Consider the following 19285-nt stretch of genomic DNA (forward strand, 5'->3'; position numbering starts at 1 on the left):
ATGCAAAGTAATTCATTAAGCTGTTTTCTCAAAAATGTAATTCTGTCTGGATAAATGGGTACACCTGTGTAAGTACGCGCGATGCAGTTGTGGTGCAGGATAAGGGGGAATGGAATGGAATTCACCTGTGAATACAGGCTGGGTTGTGACAGAGTGTCACCCAGATCAGAGGTTTCTGAACACATCTGTACTTCCACATAAACACCACCTATGCACTAATAATCATCTATACAACAACCATTTGGGGGCATACAATATGAATTCCAATTTCCATGCTAATTATTTTGAAGGAAGATTGGCAGAGTTCCCTGGTAAAAGTCACTCTCATTATACATCTAAAATGCTGATTTCCACACATCTCTCATTTTCATACCTGGAATCATTCTTCACTTTGAATACCCATGGACAAAACATATGTGACTAATGTTTTAATTTAGTCCATCAGCAAACATTTTTCAAGTCCCAATATAAGCCAAGCACTAAGGAAATATTCTACAGGAACCAGATATTCTCCTCCCCATAATGGGCTTACAGTATGTGACACGAAAAAAAAAAATACAAGTAGAGAAATAAAAAGTAAAAAGTTTCTTTTAGTCTGTTAAGCAGAACATGAAAGGCCCTAGGACAATCCATATTTCTCAACATAAAATACCTCTGCATTGTTTCAAGGCAAACTGAGTTGTGTGAGTGTAAGGTGTCTTACATCTGCCTAGATTCATCATTATCCAATTCTTTTCAATAGGACTCTGAGGTATAATTCTATCTGCTAAGCTAGAGTAGGGTCCAGGTGACAACACATTAAACCAAGGAATTTTGGCCCCAACTCTCTACTCTTTTAATAGGGCTAGAGATTTCTACTTACTTTGCTAGGTTATTGACAGATATTAATAAGGTACTTAAGCCATTCAGAAGAACTAAACAAAAACTAATAGCAGACAACTACCTTTTCCTCTGAGAGAGAATTTTAATGACAAACTATGGAACTTGACTCTATATTAAGCAGAATGGCACAAGGCTTAATTTTTTGAAAACTGAATTATGATTAAATTTTATATACATTGCCTAAAAACTAGCCCTTCAAAGATAAATTCTTTAATAGGAGAGGTGATTCTTTATGCTTTTTGTCTAGTCAGTAGCAACAAAGATTTAAAGAAATACTTGAATTCACAGATCTCATGCTTCTTTTCAGTTTATGATGATACGTTGTTTTCTACCATCATAAGGGGCCTCCTCTAGGTGAAGCTTCCTGGTTGCTGAGCATGAGGCTCTGAGCTGCGACAAAATCAGAAATTCCCCTAACTCTGTGTAGACTAGGCCGTGCAGTTCCAGACTTAGTGCTAAGAATGTGGTTAAATATGAGTGGGCAACACTCATCCAAATCACACCAAAGGCAGAGGCAGAATGGTGAAAGGGGAAAGCAGTGGACTTGAAGTTAGCAGACTCGCAACTAGTCTTTGACTAATTTTTTAAGTCAGCGTATCTTTATATAGCACATTCATGTGCTTCAAGAAAGATAGTATGGGAGACACAAAAATGTTTAGTGTGTAGGACAGTATCTAAGCTGAAAAATGTTTTTGAAAATAAATACGACAGCAGTTGGGATGAGAAAGATATATTTCTGGCTAAGGTCATCAACAAGGGGATCATATAACATGGAATACATAAGGAGGGACCTGAAGGCATTTAAGGTTTTCATAAGCAGAGATGGGGAGGTTGAAGGATGGAGTTCTGAAGAGAGGAGGTGACAATAACACCAACAAATTGAACCTAGAATAAATGGACAAGTTTCCAGAAACATACAGACTGACAAGACCAGGTCAAGAAGAAACAGATAATTTGAAAAAACCAATCACTAGAAGTGAAATAGAATCTGTAATTTTTTAAAAAATTCCTTACAAACAAAAGTCCAGGGCCTGATGTCTTCACTGGGGAATTCTACCAAACATACAAAGAAGAACTTATACCTATCTTTCTCAAACTATTCCCAAAAATTGAAGAGGAGGGAACACTCTCAAATTCATTCTATGAGGCCACCATCACCCTGATACCAAAACCAGACAAAGACACTACGAAAAAAGAAAACTACAGGCCAATATCTTTGATGAATATAGATGCAAAAATCCTCAACAAAATATTAACAAACCAAATCCAATAATACATAAAAAGAATCAGACACCATGATAAAGTTGGAGTCATTCCAGGGCCACAAGGATGGTTCAACATACACAAATCAATCAATGTGATACACTACATTAAGAAAACAAAGGATAAAAATCACATGATCATCTCAACAGATGCAGAAAAAGCATTTGACAAAATTCAGCAGCCATTCATGATAAAAATGCTCACCAAGCTGGGTATAGAGGGAACATATCTCAACATAATAAAGGCCATTTATGACAAACCACAGCCAACATAATACTCAACAGTGAAAAGCTGAAAGCCTTCCTGCTAAATTCAGGAGCAAGACAAGGATGTCCACTCTCACCACTTCTATTCAACATAGTATTATAAGCCCTAGCCACAGCAATCAAACAAGAAAAAGAAATAAAGCGTATCTAATTTGGAAGGGAAGAGGTAAAACTGTCACTATTTGCAGAGGACATGATACTCTGTATAGGGAACCGTAAAGTCTCTACACAAAACTATTAGAACTAAAAAATGAATTCAGCAATGTAGCAGGATACAAGATTAATATACAGAAATCTGTTGTGTTTCTTTATACTAATAATGAAATATCAGAAAGCGAAAAAAATCCTGTTTAAAATTGCATCAAAATAATAAAATACCTAAGAATAAACTTAACCAAGAAGGTGAAAGATCTATACTCTGAAAACTATAAAACATCGATGAAGGAAATTGAAGATGATACAAAGAAATGGAAAGACATCCCATGCTCTTGGATTGGGAGAATTAATATTGTTAAGACGGCCATAATACCCAAAGCAATCTACATATTTAATGCAATCCCTATCAAAATACCCATCACATTTTTCCCAGCACTAAAACAAATAATCCTAAAATTTATATGGAACCATAAAAGACACAGAATTGCCAAGTCAGTCTTGAGAAAAAAAGAACAAAGTTGGAGATATAACCCTTCCAGACTTCAGACTATCTTACAAAGCTACAGTAATCAAAACAGTGTGGTACAGTATCAGCACAAAAACAGACACATAGATCAATGGAACAGAATAGAGAGCCCAGAAATAAACCAATTAATGGTCAATTAATCTATGACAAGGAAAGCAAAAATATACAGTGGAGAAAAGACAGTCTCTTCAACAAGTGGTGCTGGGGAAGCTGGACAGCTACATGTAAATCAGTGAAATTAGAACACACCCTCACACCATACACAAAAATAGACTCAGAATGGCTTAAAGACCTAAATATAAGGCATGATACCATGAAGCTCCTAGAAGAGAACATAGGCAAAGCATTCTTTGACATAAATCATAACAGTATTTTCTTAGAACAGTCTCCCAAGGCAAAAGAAATAAAAGCAAAAGTAAACAAATGGGACCTAATCAAACTTAAAACCTTTTGCACGGCAAAGGAAACCCTCAACAAAACGAAAAGACAACCTACAGAATGGGAAAGAACATTGTCAAAGAATGCAACTGACAAGGGATTGATTTCCAAAATATCCAAAACAAACAGTTCATACAACTTAATACAGTATGGAAAAACAAACAATGCAATTGAAAAATGGGCAGAAGACCTAAATAGGCATTTTTACAAAGAAGACATACAGATGGCCAATAAGCACATGAAAAGAAGCTCAATATCACTAATTATTAGAGGAAATGCAAACCAAAACTGCAATGAGCTATCACCTCACAGTGATCAGAATGGCTACCATCAAAAAGTCTACAAGTAATATATGCTGGAGAGGTGTGGAGAAAAGGGAACCCTCCTACACTGTTGGTGGGAATGTAAACTGATGCAGCCACTAAGGAAAACAGTATGGAGGTTCCTTTAAAAAACAAAAATAAAACCTACAGTATGATCCAGCAATCCCACTCCTGGGTATATATCCAGAAAAAAATGAAAACCCTAATTTGAAAACACACATGCACCTCAATGTTCCTAGCAGCACTATTTACAATAGCCAAGACATGGAAGCAACCTAAATGCCCATCAACAGATGACTAGACAAAGAAGATATGGTACATATATACAATGGAATATCACTCAGTCTTTAAAAAAATGAAATTTTGCCATATGCAGCAACATGAATGGACCTAGAGATTGTCATACTAACTGAAGTTAGCCAGACAGAGACAGACAAATATATATTATATGACATAACCCTTCTGTGGAATCTAAAAAATAATACAAATGAAGCTATATACAAAATAGAAACAGACTCAAAGACATAGAAAACAAACTTATGATTACCAAAGGGGAGAAGGAGGAAAGGAGGCACAAATTAGGAGTATGGGATTAACAGATACAAACTACTATACATAAAATAGATAAGCAACAAGGATTTACTGTATAGCACAGGGAACTATACCCAATATCTTACAATAACCTATAATGGAATATAATCTGAAAAAAGACTGAATCATCATTATGCTGTACACCTGAAATTAATGCAATATTGCAAATCAACTATACTTCAAAAAAAAAAAAAGATATCTCCTCTTAAGATGTTCCTAAATGCTCTGTCCTTATCTCCCCCTTCAATATACTGTCAAAACTCAGCCAAAGAGATGCTTTAAAAAGAAGAGAACATGTTGTTTATCTAGCCCAACTATCTGATAACTTTCTATCTCACACATGGCAGGACAGCCAGGGTGCTGACAGTGTCTCTCACCTTCACATCATGGTCCCTCTCCAGCCTCAGAGCCTGCTTCTCTCCATCTCATCCCAGCTACACTGGTCTCCATGCTTTCCTCAAAGACAGCCGACAACACTAACACAGTCCCTTTAACTCACTCTCTCTTTGTGGAATCCTCCTCCCTCAGATAGTATATATGTGCTAATTCCCCCAACTCCTTCATGTTTTTTGTTTTTCTTTTTCTCAAGGAGGCTCTCTCTCCAGGCACTCCAACTGTCTTCTTTTTTCTCTACAGCAGTTATGACCACCTGGCATACTATAAACGTATTCATTTACTCATCTGTGTTCATCGCCTCTCCCTAGAAGGAATGTAAGCCCCATTGCAGCTTTAATTTCTGTCTATAACTTAGCAGATGTTTAGTAAATAGCTACTGAGTGTTAACAAATGAATACATAGAAATGGATAAGAAATATAATGAAGAAAGTATTGATAGTATTTGCCTTCTTGTTTGATTACAACTTAGGGCAAGCCCCTTCCCCTGTCTGGGTTTTAATTTCTTCATGTATAAACTGAGAGGTTGGAACTACATAGACTTAGTTTCCTATAGCTCTGAAAGCCCATGATTCTATGGACACCATGTTGTAACCAAAGAAACTAACCATACAGAAATTAACGTGAAGAGAAGGCAAAATGTCGTTGAATGAATCTCTTGCTTTCTAGTCACCCAGTCTACATAACAAAGATTCTTTATGATCTTAGTCTGTATGCATTTTAGAAAAATAGAATATTAATAACAATGATTTTTTTTTCATTGCAACAGTCTGGGCACAGCTGAGGCCAATAAAAGTTTTCGTACTTTCTATTTTCCATTAAAAGCAAGTTTCACCGTCATTTAGTTTTCACTCTGGTTGTCCTTAGCACCTTCCCCCATCATGGCTCCTCCTGTGATAGCAGCTCTATTTTCTGTGCTCTTCTTGTTTTATTGCCACCTAGTGCAAGATCCAGCAGATGTAGCAAGCTAGGTTTTATCTTTGAAAGCCTGACAGTCAACATTCAAAAATAACCTGATGAAATCACACCAAAGTATTATAAAAAGTATTTTCTATGGATATGTACAGATAACACTACCATTTCTTTCATATTTATTTAATACTTCCAAGTGAAAGAGTATTTGTAAAAAGCACTTGTCAGAAGCAACGTAATAAGCAAACAATAGTTTAGATATTTTGCACAGTAGATATGCATTTCTTAAATCACTGAAAACATAACTTTCCAAAATATTTCTCAAATACCAGAAATAATATTAATCACAACCTCATAATTTATCTTTCCCATGTTATCATTCATGAAACTTTCTTTGTACACTGGGAAGTTAGTATGACTTAATTCTGTGGGATAGAGAGAAAGACATAGCTTCTCCATCCTGGGTTTTGCTGGTTCTTTCTATAATATTTGCTCTCATATTTTCTCTGAATTTAACAAAAATAACATAGAGCAACACAGTTGAAATATAATTTTTAAAAGCATTATATCTGTTTGATTAATCATGTTCTGCCTTGGTTTATTCAGAATATGCATAGGTAAAAAGATAAAAAAGGTTTTCCTCTTGCACTGTTGGTGGGAATGTAAATTGATATAGCCACTGTGGAGAACAGTATGGAGGTCGCTTAGAAAACTAAAAATAGAATTACTGTATGACCCAGCAATCCCACTACTGGGCATATACCCAGAGAAAACCATAATTCAAAAGGCACATGCACCCCAATGTTCGTTGCCGCACTGTTTATAATAGCCAGGACATGGAAGCAAACTAAATGCTAATCGACAGACAAATGGATAAAAAAGATGTGGTACCTATATACAATGGAATATTACTAGCCATAAAGAGGAACAAAATTGTTTCATTTGTAGAGACATGGATGGACCTAGAGACTGTCATACAGAGTGAAGTAAGTCAGAAAGAGAAAAACAAATATCGTATATTAACGCATATATGTAGAACCTAGAAAAATGGTACAGATGAACCAGTTTGCAAGGCAGAAATAGAGACACAGATGTAGAGAACAAACATATGGACACCAAGGGGGGAAAGCGGGGGTGGTGGTAGTGGGATGAATTGGGAGATTGGGATTGACATGTATACACTAATACGCATAAAATGGATAACTAATAAGAACATGCTGTATAAAAAATAAAATAAAATAAAATTCAAATGTAAAAAAAAAGATAAAGGGTTTGAATCATGTATTTGTAAAGCCATATATGTTTTCATCCTCCCTCAAACAAGCCCAAACCCCTAATGTACATCCCTGAAAAGGTAGAAACCCTTACTTTGTTTTCTATTGGAGCTGTACCAAATAACTCTCCTGGGCAACCACGTTGCCAACAAACAATAAAGAACCTGCCATAAAATAACGTTTTTATGGTATACTGCCAAGAAACTGAGCTTTGCCGTGGAATAAATGGCACCAGCCTAAAATATGGGCACAAAGGCAAATAGAAAATATGGAATTTATTGCTTTGAAGTCAAACTATGTATTATAGAAGTACTTTGGGGGAAATATAAATACTCTGAGCCCACTAAATAACCACGAATGATGCGAAGGTGTTTGAATTGTACAGCATGGGAGCAGCTGTTCTGCAAGTCTTACGTAAACCTCTTGAAATTGGTTTCCTTTTCCAAGTTAGAAAAAGGAAAGAGATAAAAGATGGGCTAGGTCGGGAGAAATCACAAACAAGCACAATATAAATGAGTCTCTTAGTGTTAGTGCTCCATCAAATGTTTTTTTTCGCTGCATTTTTATTATGCAGTTCCTAGGGTTACCTTTTGACAACAGTTAATACCTTTAAAAGGGGTGTTTGCTTTACTAAAGAAAAGCAAGGGCTGATCCTGAAAAAAGCATTTAATTAATGTGGAGTGTCAAAGATTAGAATGAATCTGATTTCATGAAGAAAAATAGAAAAATACACTGTTACTTGTTGCTTTCATGCTAGCAGCACATTTCATTTTAATCTAAATTTTCTCACAAGTAATACTGAATACTTGCTGTCTCCAAATCAAGAGAAAAGTGACCTATCAGTATACGTCTTCTACCACTCAGAATACACAGATTCCACTGTTCACCACTCTGTAAGTCTTCCAAGAGACAGTCACTTCAGCAGTTGATGGCAAATTGAGATTTCAGCCAAAGTGAGATCATAGGCCACAAAATAAAAACAAGGGCGTAGGGACAACTCATGGACACTTGGGTTTGTCTGGGGACTTGTATGAGTACTTGACTATTAGTCTAGAAAAGTAAGGAGCAGTGTCAGAAAACAAAGCTAGAAAAGGGAAGAATTCACAGACATGGGAATTCCCACATGAGAGTTTATTCTCCTAGAACACTGGACTTTATCTTCTCCTGGGTAACCCTCCTCTCCCTCTAGGATTCCTCTCAAAGGCCACCTCCCACAAGAAACCTCCTTGGGCTTCACTCCCTTCCCTCCCTGCCCCCATCTGAGTGAGGAGCCTTTTCCCTGTGCCTCCCTCCACTTTCCTCGTCCTTATCTGTTATATTGTCGTTGTTTACTTATCTCAACCACTCACCCTCCCAGGAACTGGGAGAACAAGACCTGTGACTTGTTTGATTCTGTAGACCCAGTATAGAGGCAAAAACTGAAAGCTCACTAGGGACTTCCCTGGCGGTCTGGTAGTTAAGACTCTGCCCTCCCAATGCAGGGGGCATGGGTTTGATCCCTGGCCGGGGAACTAAGATCTCACATGCCCTGCGGTGCAGCCAAAACGTAAATAAAAAACAAAAACAAAAGCTCACTAAATGAATAACAAGTAGGATCAATGTCTGAGGACATGTTTTATACTGCACAGTTTTCCTTCTTTTAAAAAAAATTATTTTATTTTGTCCTGCAAAGTAAATTCTGAAAAATCTACGCAAATCACAAATACCTTCCAAAATGAGAATGATGAGATCCTTTATAAGAAAAGATAGGTGGTTATTACATGTTTCTATTTTTCTCAAAGGAAAGTTAGTTGGCATAGACAAAATAAGGTAGATTAGAAATTTTATGCCTAACACTGTTTCTTACAAGCCAAGAAACCTACATGAAGCCATGTCTTCAACTGAAAAATAGAGAGAATCCAATCTGTGTTTGCTCTCTTATGAAATTGTTGAAAGGATAAAGTAAGTTAATGGGAATAAAAGTATTTTTTAAACTTTTACATTGATATATTAGGGGTATTAACATGTTAAAAAAGCATAAATGGGATTTAATTACATAGAGTTTTCTACTTCTTTGTCTTATACAGGATAAAAGTTGAGGAATATGTTTTGGTGACAAGTTTGAGTTTGACATTGTCACAGTCTGTCCTTGGACGTAAGTAGGATATTTTTGGACCTATAGCCTTGATCTATTTTAGTTATTGTTACCACCACAAACCACATCATCAAATACAGAACTTTAATGACACGTTAGACTCAAGTCTCTTTTGTGTTTCCTTGTGGTAGCGTCAGAATTCAATACAAAACAAAAAAATCGTTCACGCCTGTTCCAAATACTTTTAACATGGACAGTGTGCTGACTTTGAAAAGCTCCTTGGTGGAACAAAAGTGAAATGTATCACCAGCTGCCGGCATCTTAGTTGCATTCCTGCACATGGCAGAATAAAATCGAAGATAACTGGTCCCAACTGGTCTCCACTGTGATGTGAGACTACACTTGGCAGACAACCTACAGTCAGCTGTAACATGATTGGCTAGACTATAATATAAGGAAGTAATACTGAGACTTTACTGTTCTGGCCATCAGTCAACTTAATAGCATCCTAGCATGCAGAATTCAGAATTATAATGACTTGAAATGTTTTTCAGGAGCAATGAATTAGTAAATCAATTATACAAGTACCTGACTGATATCCATCCCAGTAAGGACATACCCTAAGGTCTCCTTCCCTCACCTATGGTCCAGAAGTGACACAGACATGGCAGAGGTTGTATTGTCTGAAAGCCACCCCAGTGCCATTGCAAAGATCTTGCTGCACAAAATTTCAAGATGGCACAATGATGGTCCCATTGGCTTTCCAACCCAGCCACTTGAGGTGTGATAACTCTTTATTTGGAGCAATACTTTCTCAAGTGTCTACGAGTCAGAGCAGTAATGTGGCAGTTAAAAATTGCTTCCTGTCCATCACAGAATATAGAAATTTCACACTATCCTTCACACTAATCACACTTCTTCCCTTAAAAATAAGTTATTTGAACAATTCCATTACTGAGATGCCCGATAACTTTTCTTTCTTTGGACAAGTGCACGGGAACCATTCAAAATCATTGTGTCACCTCTGCTACACTCCATGATATGAGTTCTGTGACTACAATTTAACAGCTCTGTATGAGAGACAGAAGTGGGGGAGGGAATCAATAGTTTATTTATTGAGCTCTAAATTCTTTTGTTTTTTCCAACAGATCACTTGCCCTGTAAGATATAGTTTTTAAATTTCCGTAACAATATTATGAAATATCCTTTTAAAGGATAGATCAGTGAAAGTTTAATGATTCAAAATGATAGAACTATATGGTACTAGTTGGCACAATTATTGTGTCATCATACAATTCCTTACCTTTATATCCATGGGTCTCTACAGCAAAATCGCAAACAGAGCTCTAAAATCCTTTACTGTCATAATATGTCATGAGAGACCTACTTCTAAATAAAGAAATATTGTGCCGTCTACATGATTTTCATTCTTATGGGTCAGATACCATACAGCCTCCTAACCTTGCCTCTCACCTGCCCTCACCAACCCCCTTCACACACACTCACTCACATTTTCACATACACATTTCATCCAAACCAGCCAGGCTCCAGATCTTTGAATGTGCCTACTTACTCTCTTACTTCTTTTTCCTTTAATGCTCTTTCTCTCAGCTAGAATATACTTTCTCCTCTTTTTACCAATTCAAATCCTTCCATTTCAAGGTTTCATTGCTTCTGAGAAGCATGGGATTCTTGACTAACTGAATCCGCCACTCATCTTAACCTTGCTTTGAATATGCTCATTGGTTATTTATAAGCAATATGTACCACACAGGTATGGGTTTCTTTCAAGTTGCCTCAAAGGATTCTGGGTGCTCCAGGTGGGCATGTAGCATCTCCCAAGTAGACCTGAAGCTCCTCAGGATGAGGAAACATCTACTCAACTTGCTCTGATTCCCCATTCCATCTGGCAAGTGTTCTGCTCAAAAGAGGCACTGAAGGCATTTTGCAAAACTGCTTGAATGACTTTTAAAGATGAATAACTGTCCATTGTTTAAGATATTTGGATGACTTTTAAAGATGTCTGAGGTATTCATTTTCACCAATCTGGGTTTGTTTTCATCTCCCACAGTGTACGGTTGTATACTTACCGGAACAGAAACTTGAGGATTATCCACAAGTTTTCCCAGCACAGCAAAGCCATCGACATCGATTTGGCCTCTTGGCTTTATAGGTAAGGACTCGATCCTGTTGCAGTCAACAAAAAGAGTCGCACTGCTCCTTTCCACACCAATCATGATCTTATGCCAATGGGAATCAAACAAGGAGGGCAAATTCGAAAAGGTCACAGTTTGGAGACTTCCGTCCAGTCCCTTGTATGAAAACGCAACAGATTTTGTTCCACCATTAATCTTCATGCCAACTTGCTCCTTCCCCGAGGAATCCTGAATCTGCCAGATGCTCCAGTTCTTTTCAAGTGTGCTTCCAGTCATCCGAAAAGTGGTTAGAAAGGAGTATTCTTCAGGCAGCCCACTGGGATATAATTGCCTGAGTAAAATTTTAAGACAGTAAATATAAACCTTGTTTTCTGTACCCAAGCATATTACCATATTTCCTAATTATGCTGTTTTAGATTCTAGACCTACAAAAGGCTCCAGTGTGAGAAACCATGTACAAGTTGTTCTTTCATGACTGTTCATAAAGACCTTCACTGAAGTTCATTCGTGTACATTAATGTTTCATCTTAAAATACACATTAAAAAAACCCTCCCTCATAGCTAAGGAGTGTTCCCAAATGTTACATAATCCCAACAGTATTACTATTTATGCTACCTAAAGAGCTACTATTCAGCAATTCCACCTCAAAAAACACATTCTGCCAAAAACACATTCTTGCAAAGTTCTGGGCAACATTCTTCCACAAATGAGAGAAGAGATCATTTGGAATCCAAAGCAGCTCTACCAGTTTAGGACACCCTTTAATTAAAGTGGGTTCTTGACATTTTATTTTAACGTAATATGTTAGGATTTTTTGTTATTTCCATAATTGCTTGGATTTTCCCCTCCCCAAGTATAACCTAGACTCATAAGTATTTTGAGAATCAGTCACTTGCAGACATGAGAAGCCCATTCACACTGAGCGTGTCTGTCTTTTCCAAGGACTTCAGAGTGTGTTAAAGTAGCAGCTGGTTGCTTGTCACTGGACATGTGACAAGGGAAAGGTGACCAGTTATTAATTCTCTACTCCAACCCAGTTGTTCCCCAATCTGCCAGTTAAATCTGTATCATGGCAACTTCCTTTACTGCTCTAAATGGCTGCATAAGATTTCATTGTCCCTCCTGCATCCCCCATCCCTGTGGAGGTAGCCATCTGGAGCTGCACCAGCTACCTGGGTCTTCTGTTGAAGCCAAGCGGCTAAAAGCTGAAGACTGAACTTTAAAAAATCAGGACATAGTAAATGTAAACATCACCGTTATATCTTTACCTTCAAGGGCTTGAAGGTTGTTTCCTTCTACCTTCCTCCTTATAAGCATAGAAAAATTCCTAAGCAAAGGAGAAATCCTAGGAAAACTAGATGCCAATTAATTTTGTTTGAACAGTTATGGACCAGGATCCAAAGTCCCAAATAACCTTCCTTCAGGTCAAGCTCCTGTTTTACAGCCCTCTTCTTGTGTAAAGAAGAAAAGGCAAGAAGAAACAACTAAGTGGATACTGGTTTAATTTGTTACAAACTAATATGAATAACATAAAAATTCATTGTATTAGCATTTGCACTGTGCCCGTTACATTAAAATATATTGTTGGGGTCAAAAAGTTCTAAACCAAAATTTTCCTCAGTCCCAAATGTTTAGCTGTCATAGTTAGCTGTCAACTATGTCAACAGATATCATTGCTTTGTTAGTTTTATAAAAATAACAAAAATGTGAAAGCTTCATCTGAGTATTCTTTTATCATCCAAGTACTTCTTTAGCCATTATTTTCTAATATGACTTTAGTTTTTATTTATAACACTGGGTGAATTCAATTTTCAGTTCATATTTTAATTGATTACTGGTGATGTTTATTATTCTTATTGCAAAGCTTTCAATTTGCTAAATATATTTTATGTCTGTCAAGTGCACAGGAGGTTTAAATATGTACATTTTAGAAGATTCAGTTTGGAACTAAAGAAGAAAAAAACGTATGCAAGAACTATTTACTATCCTATTTTCCCAGAAAAAGGATTTCTAACATATCTATTTTGATATTTGTTTTTAATATAGATTCTGTTTGTCATATTTCCTTTGACTTTAGATTTCTCAGATTACACCTATTCCAGAATCTTCTAGAGAAGAAACTAAGGTTCACTAATGACAGTATAAGATATTGCCTACTTTAAATTAATATTGATATGTTAATATTGATAATACTAGATCCATACACATATCCTTAAAATATTCATGCCCTTTGATCCAATACTTTTCATTTTGGAAACTTAAGAAAGTAATCACAAAATGGTGAAACAGTTTTATGTACAAAACATGTATTGCATCATTTGTAATAACAAAAAGTTGGAAATAATGTAAGTGTTCAATAAAATAGTAATTGTAAACAGTGAAAAAAGATATTGCCTACTGTGTAATTGTAAAGCCTATGGAAGTTTATACATCTCATTTAACCAACCTTGATTAATTTGGAACTAGGAGATAACTTAAAAGTCTTATTCAATGGTGAAATTTGGCAAGTGCCCATTTAAATTATAAATTTTTTTTATTATTCTTTCCAATCAATGACCTGAATTTAACTAGCTACTTAAAGAGTTTTAGGGGGAGCCCAAGATAGTTATTGTTGAGGTGTGAGTTTTTCCAAGAAGGAAGATAATCCTAATATTTTATCTTCTCTTCCTTAAAGCATTAATTTTCTAGGTTTTTAAAAACTTATCTGTGTAAAAAATAATAATAATAATAAATATAAAAAAATAAAAAACTTATCTGTGTCACCTATATATTTGTTTAAAGATGTACTGAGCAAGGCTGCAGAATTTCATCAGTCTCTAGGAAAAACAAGTCTAGGTGTTTTGATCCTAGAAGTCACAGTAACTTCTCATGACTCCTTTGCAAAGACATTATGAGGTTAACAGAGGGATCTCTCCCAATTTGTGCTTCATCCAATCTCTCCTGCTAAGTGAACAAAGTGATTGTGTTGAAGGTAGGATATGACAAAACGTCTTCATTTACTTCTGATTTGGTCACGTAATGCCAAAAACTTTTTTTAAATGGGAGGTGGTTGAGGTTGCTGGAAGAATAATTCATAATAAACATGTGGCTAAGTCAAGAGCACCCATCTCTCTTTCTCCATATATAGGAGTATAATATGTGTGTTTGTGTGTCTACACAAATGTCATCAGGATTATCATGCTATTAATCTTTCGAACTAGGTTAATGCAGTAAGAGGGAAGAGGAGAATGGTAAGAGGAAAAACATGGTGAGAAGAGAAAATTCCTTTTAGTGTTCAAGTTAATAAAATATATATGTGTGTGTGTGTTTATCTGTGTACACCTAAGGCCATTTAAAAGTCCTCATAAGTTTAAGTTATAGAACAGTCAGTCCCATTTTCTTTTTTGAACAACTGAGATTCTTTTCTGGCAACTATGCTCTACACATCGATAAGTAAACTTAACAGGATACATAATTTAAAAGAAGCTGAATCTATAAATGATTTATTTCATTATGTTACAATCTGCACAGAATACCTTAAAAGGAGAACCATAGGGTTTGAATAAAAGATAAGAAATCTTTGAACCTTGGAACATTTGTTTATGACCTAACCCAAAGAAAAGCTAAGGATTGTTACTGCAAACAAACATAATATATTTGAAGTACAAGTTGAGATTGTGACACTCTTATGCCTAAAAAAAAAGAATAAAAAGCACCAAAATTATGTGGCTCCTAATATTTTAAAAAAATTGAAAACATAACTAAGGATGAATCATGACTCTTTCACATTAGCTCCATATGCCATACTCTCCCTCCCAAAAAGATCCTGCTAATAGTTTCTTTCACTCCTTCGGAGTCTATATTCTCCTGCACAGATTCCCTTAAAAACCAAGACAGTCTACTGCATGCACGGTTTGAGAGTAGTTCTGGTCCCTGCCTTTCTTGAGTGAATAGGACTTGGAGGGCAGCTCGAAAAGAAAGAATCCACTAAGGTGAAAACACCCCCATCTGCACCTCTCTCTTCTAGTGCTCTCCACCACTTAAAATAAACATTTCACCAATACCCATGTACCAGGACCTATTCGTCATCTCCGTGTATTAACATTTTCTCTTCATGGCAACCCAATGGCATCATTATTATTATTCCTAGTTTTAAACTGAGGGAACAGAATCAAAGACAGTCTAAGCAACTTGCCCAAGGAACTCCACCTATCTCGGCCCTCTGGCTCTCCTTCTTCCCTTTTTATTTCTTTCTGCTACTCTCTTCTTCTATTCCTTCCTCCTTCTTTCTTCATACCTTAATAAGCCTTGCCAGTAAAACAAGAGCCTTTAGTCTTTGTGGGAGCAAGGAGTCAAGGAGACAGAAAATATGGGACATTGGTGAAAATGTCCTGTGACATTTTTACCTGTGAAAAATATTTCGTGATCACTCTAGGCGCTTAGAGAAAAACAACAACAAAGGTGAGCAGGAGGTAGGAAGGCTTCATGGCCTCAAGTTTATCAACCTCTGAACTTAGAGTTAATGACAGTCCAGATTGTACCTTAAATTATAGATAAGAAAGGTCAACATTGAGGGTCTTGTGTCATGTTTAAGAAAAACCAAAGTATTCTAAAGCTTATTTAAGAACACATCTAGCACATGAAAAGAAAATATAAGAAAAAAGTCAATGGCTGCTATCATGTCTTTAATCTTTCCAAATGTGACTGGTTTCCAGGGTCAGTATGGGATAGTGGTTAGAAGCACAGCTTCTGAAATGATTCTGCCTGGGTTTCAATCCTCCCAGCACCTCCTAACCCTGTGGCCTAATGCAAGTAACAAACTTTCTGGCCTCAGTTTTCTCCTCCATGAAATGTGGAGAATAATTTCCCCACCACAAAATTGTAATGAAGATGTTAATTAGTAAATCTATAAAAAGAGATTATACAGTACACTATCTTGTTTTATAAAATATAGTATGTTCAAAACATGAATTTCTATCTGCAATCTGGCACTATATCAGAATATTCTAATTTTAACAAAATTTTCATTATTATAAACATTTAGAATTTCATAATATCCTTTTACTGCTCTTATAAATCATTCTTTACCTTTACATCTTAATTTCTATCAAAGCCCTAATTTTCTCATTCATATACAGAAGGAATCTTAATTACATTTTTACAGTGCCCTAAAACATTCAATCATCATCATCATCACATTTAAGGTTTTTAGGTGATATAAAACTGAAAACCCTGAAGCTCATTCCTAAAAATGGCATGATTCAAAACTTACACATGCACTAAACGACCTCAGTTATAATAATTTAAAGAAGAAAAGGCTTAGTTCCAGAGAAGGAGATGCAGGATTTTTAAAGTATTATCACTACCATTATTTCTGTTATCATTATTCTAGTTTTGCTTTTGTTTGGTACCTGCCAGGAGCCAAGCACTAGATGTGTGGATCTATTTCAGCACCAGGATGCTTGAACAGCGCCATCGTGAGCCTTCTAACTGCTCAGCGGTTTCTAGTTAAATTTATGGGGAGCTGCAAGAGCGAGGAGATATGGGGATATATGTATATGTATAGCTGATTCACTTTGTTATAAAGCAGAAACTAACACACCATTCTAAGGCAATTATACTCCAATAACGATGTTAAAAAAATTTATGTTTAACCTCTGGCACTTTTCACAGAGAGTCCTTTCAGGCAAAACCAGACAAATTTTAGAAAAACAGAGAGCAAAGTAATAAGAACATGTCCTGAATCAATGTATAATAGTCTCAGTGATCCTTTTTTCCTGGAATGGAAAGTAAATTACACACTGAAAACATGAAGAGCATTCACATATTCAGGTACTAAAGGTAGGTAGGTAAATAAATTCCTTCATCTTTAAATAAAATCATGATCCAAGAAACACTGAGCAGGAGAAGACTCTCAACACTGATTAGATTTTCATTTTTTAAGTTGTGCTTGAGGCAGGTAATTAGATCAAGTATTTTTTTTTTTTTACATTACCTGGTTGGAATCTTGAAGTCTACCTTATTTCCCAGTTTGTAAGCCACTTGTAATGCAGTTGATCCCACTACCCTCTGGATAGCTCTTCTGGATGCTGCTTTATCTATCTGGAACTGAGAAATCAAGTCAAACCCTACAGAAGGAGAACACAAAATAAAAGTGTAAAATTAGATTGGTTTCATTCCTTTCCACAACTTTCCCAAATAAAAGATGTATCAGGTAGGTTTATAGAAAACGTGCATTGTCAATATGATACACTGATACTCACCTGGTAAATCATCTTGTCCAATCCTGACCTTTGGACAGAGTTCATTTTCACCATTAGAATTTGAATTAACAGGGAACCCTGCAAAAGAGATAACATGTCATCCTACCTCAACCCCTACAGGGATCATGGAGATGTATCAATAATAATGAGCTGAGCAACTGTTTAAAGTACAAAGTTATACTAAACATACTAAACTATGCTATATTTACTTACAAGTAGTATATTTGGGTTTAACTCTATGACTCTTTGATTATAATTTATTCATCTTCAACCCATCCTGGAAGTGAGGCAAGGCACAGAGTTGTTTTAATAATTTGTGTTGGGAACATGTTCCCTTTGGGGAAGTTCAGAATTTGTTCTTTTTGGAACCAGAGCTGCATGATGTTCTGAATGGCACAGTGTCAGAAAACTGTTTGGAAAACTTCTGGTGGTTTGGGCTAGAAGATATTCCTTTAACACCACAAATTTTAGAAATCCTAAGAGAATCCAGAGCCAGTTCAATGGGACTTCTGAAAAGTGAAGTTCTATTTTTTTTTTGAAAAGTGAAGTTCTTAAGAATCTTTGTCAAGTTGAGAAAGGAGCTGAGGATGTCTTAGGATTCATTAACCCTAAACAAAATATAGAGGATGCACTTAATTTCATAAATTTATTCTAAAAGATCAAATAAGCATTCCAACTAGACTATTACCAGCATCTTAGAATAAGGAAGAGTAACAAGAAGAAAAGAATTGTGAGAATTAAACCCTCAATCACAAGAAGGATGAGAAATCCTAGAATGAAATTGGGTGCTCCTTACACAAGTGAAATGTTGTAGGCGGGGGACAGTTTTTTCAACAACACAGAAGGCTTCTTGTAACTGTCCAACCCCGGTGCCCTGCTGAGCCTCACCTGGTGACAGACACGTCCTAGATTTCAGAAAAAGCATTTTCCAGTTACACAGCTTTGGCCTGGCCATTTCAGTACATCAGACATCCTGTTTATATGTCCCCTGACCCCAGATTATTGGCTTCCATCCATCTATCCATCCATCATTACCAATCACCATCTGAACCAGGTAGGCGCTGGGTGAGGCACTGGAGCACATAGATTAGATTTCCTGCCCAGCTGTGATCACAGCCAGGACTTTTCCATATGCAACACTGAACACGGAAAACAAGCTACAGAGCACACCCACGGCCAAGGCAGGTTGAAGAAGGAGGGTGTGAAGGGCCCTGGATGCCTCACTCAGCCACAACCCTGCTTGATCCTTTCCAGAACGAGTAGTTTTGAAATCTAGAAACTGTGGCCCTTACTTGGGCGACGCTTGACAGTTGCGGATGCCCAAGGTCCCACAAAGCTGCATACAAAGAAGAGAACTGGGATTTTCCTGAAGAGAAGAGAAGAAAAATGACTCAAACAGGAGCCCCTGCACATGGGGACTACTTCACTATTTTAAATATGGCACACCTGATGAATGCAGGTGACCGGCCCTCAGTCTACTTTACTTTTTCCATTTTCCTTATTAAATCCGATTAAGAGATTGAATGAGTTCTCACACTTCGGTCTCACTTTCTCCATATCTACCTGTCTCACTACTTCTACACCCATATTCTTGTCTCTGTCTTCGTTTATCTTCCTTTTTCTGCATCTCCATTTGGGTGGCTCTCTCTTTCTCCCTCTTTCTCTGTCTCTCTCCTGTCTCTCATTTTTGCTCTTTTCTGTCTCACTCCATCATCTATCTCTCTGTCTCTCTGCTCTCCCCCTCTCCCCTCCTACCACCACTGCAAAAACACACACCTTGGATTCCAA

This window comes from Mesoplodon mirus, assembly GCF_964341445.2.
Source record: "Mesoplodon mirus genome assembly, chromosome: 10".
In the NCBI taxonomy this organism is placed as follows: Eukaryota; Metazoa; Chordata; class Mammalia; order Artiodactyla; family Ziphiidae; genus Mesoplodon; species Mesoplodon mirus.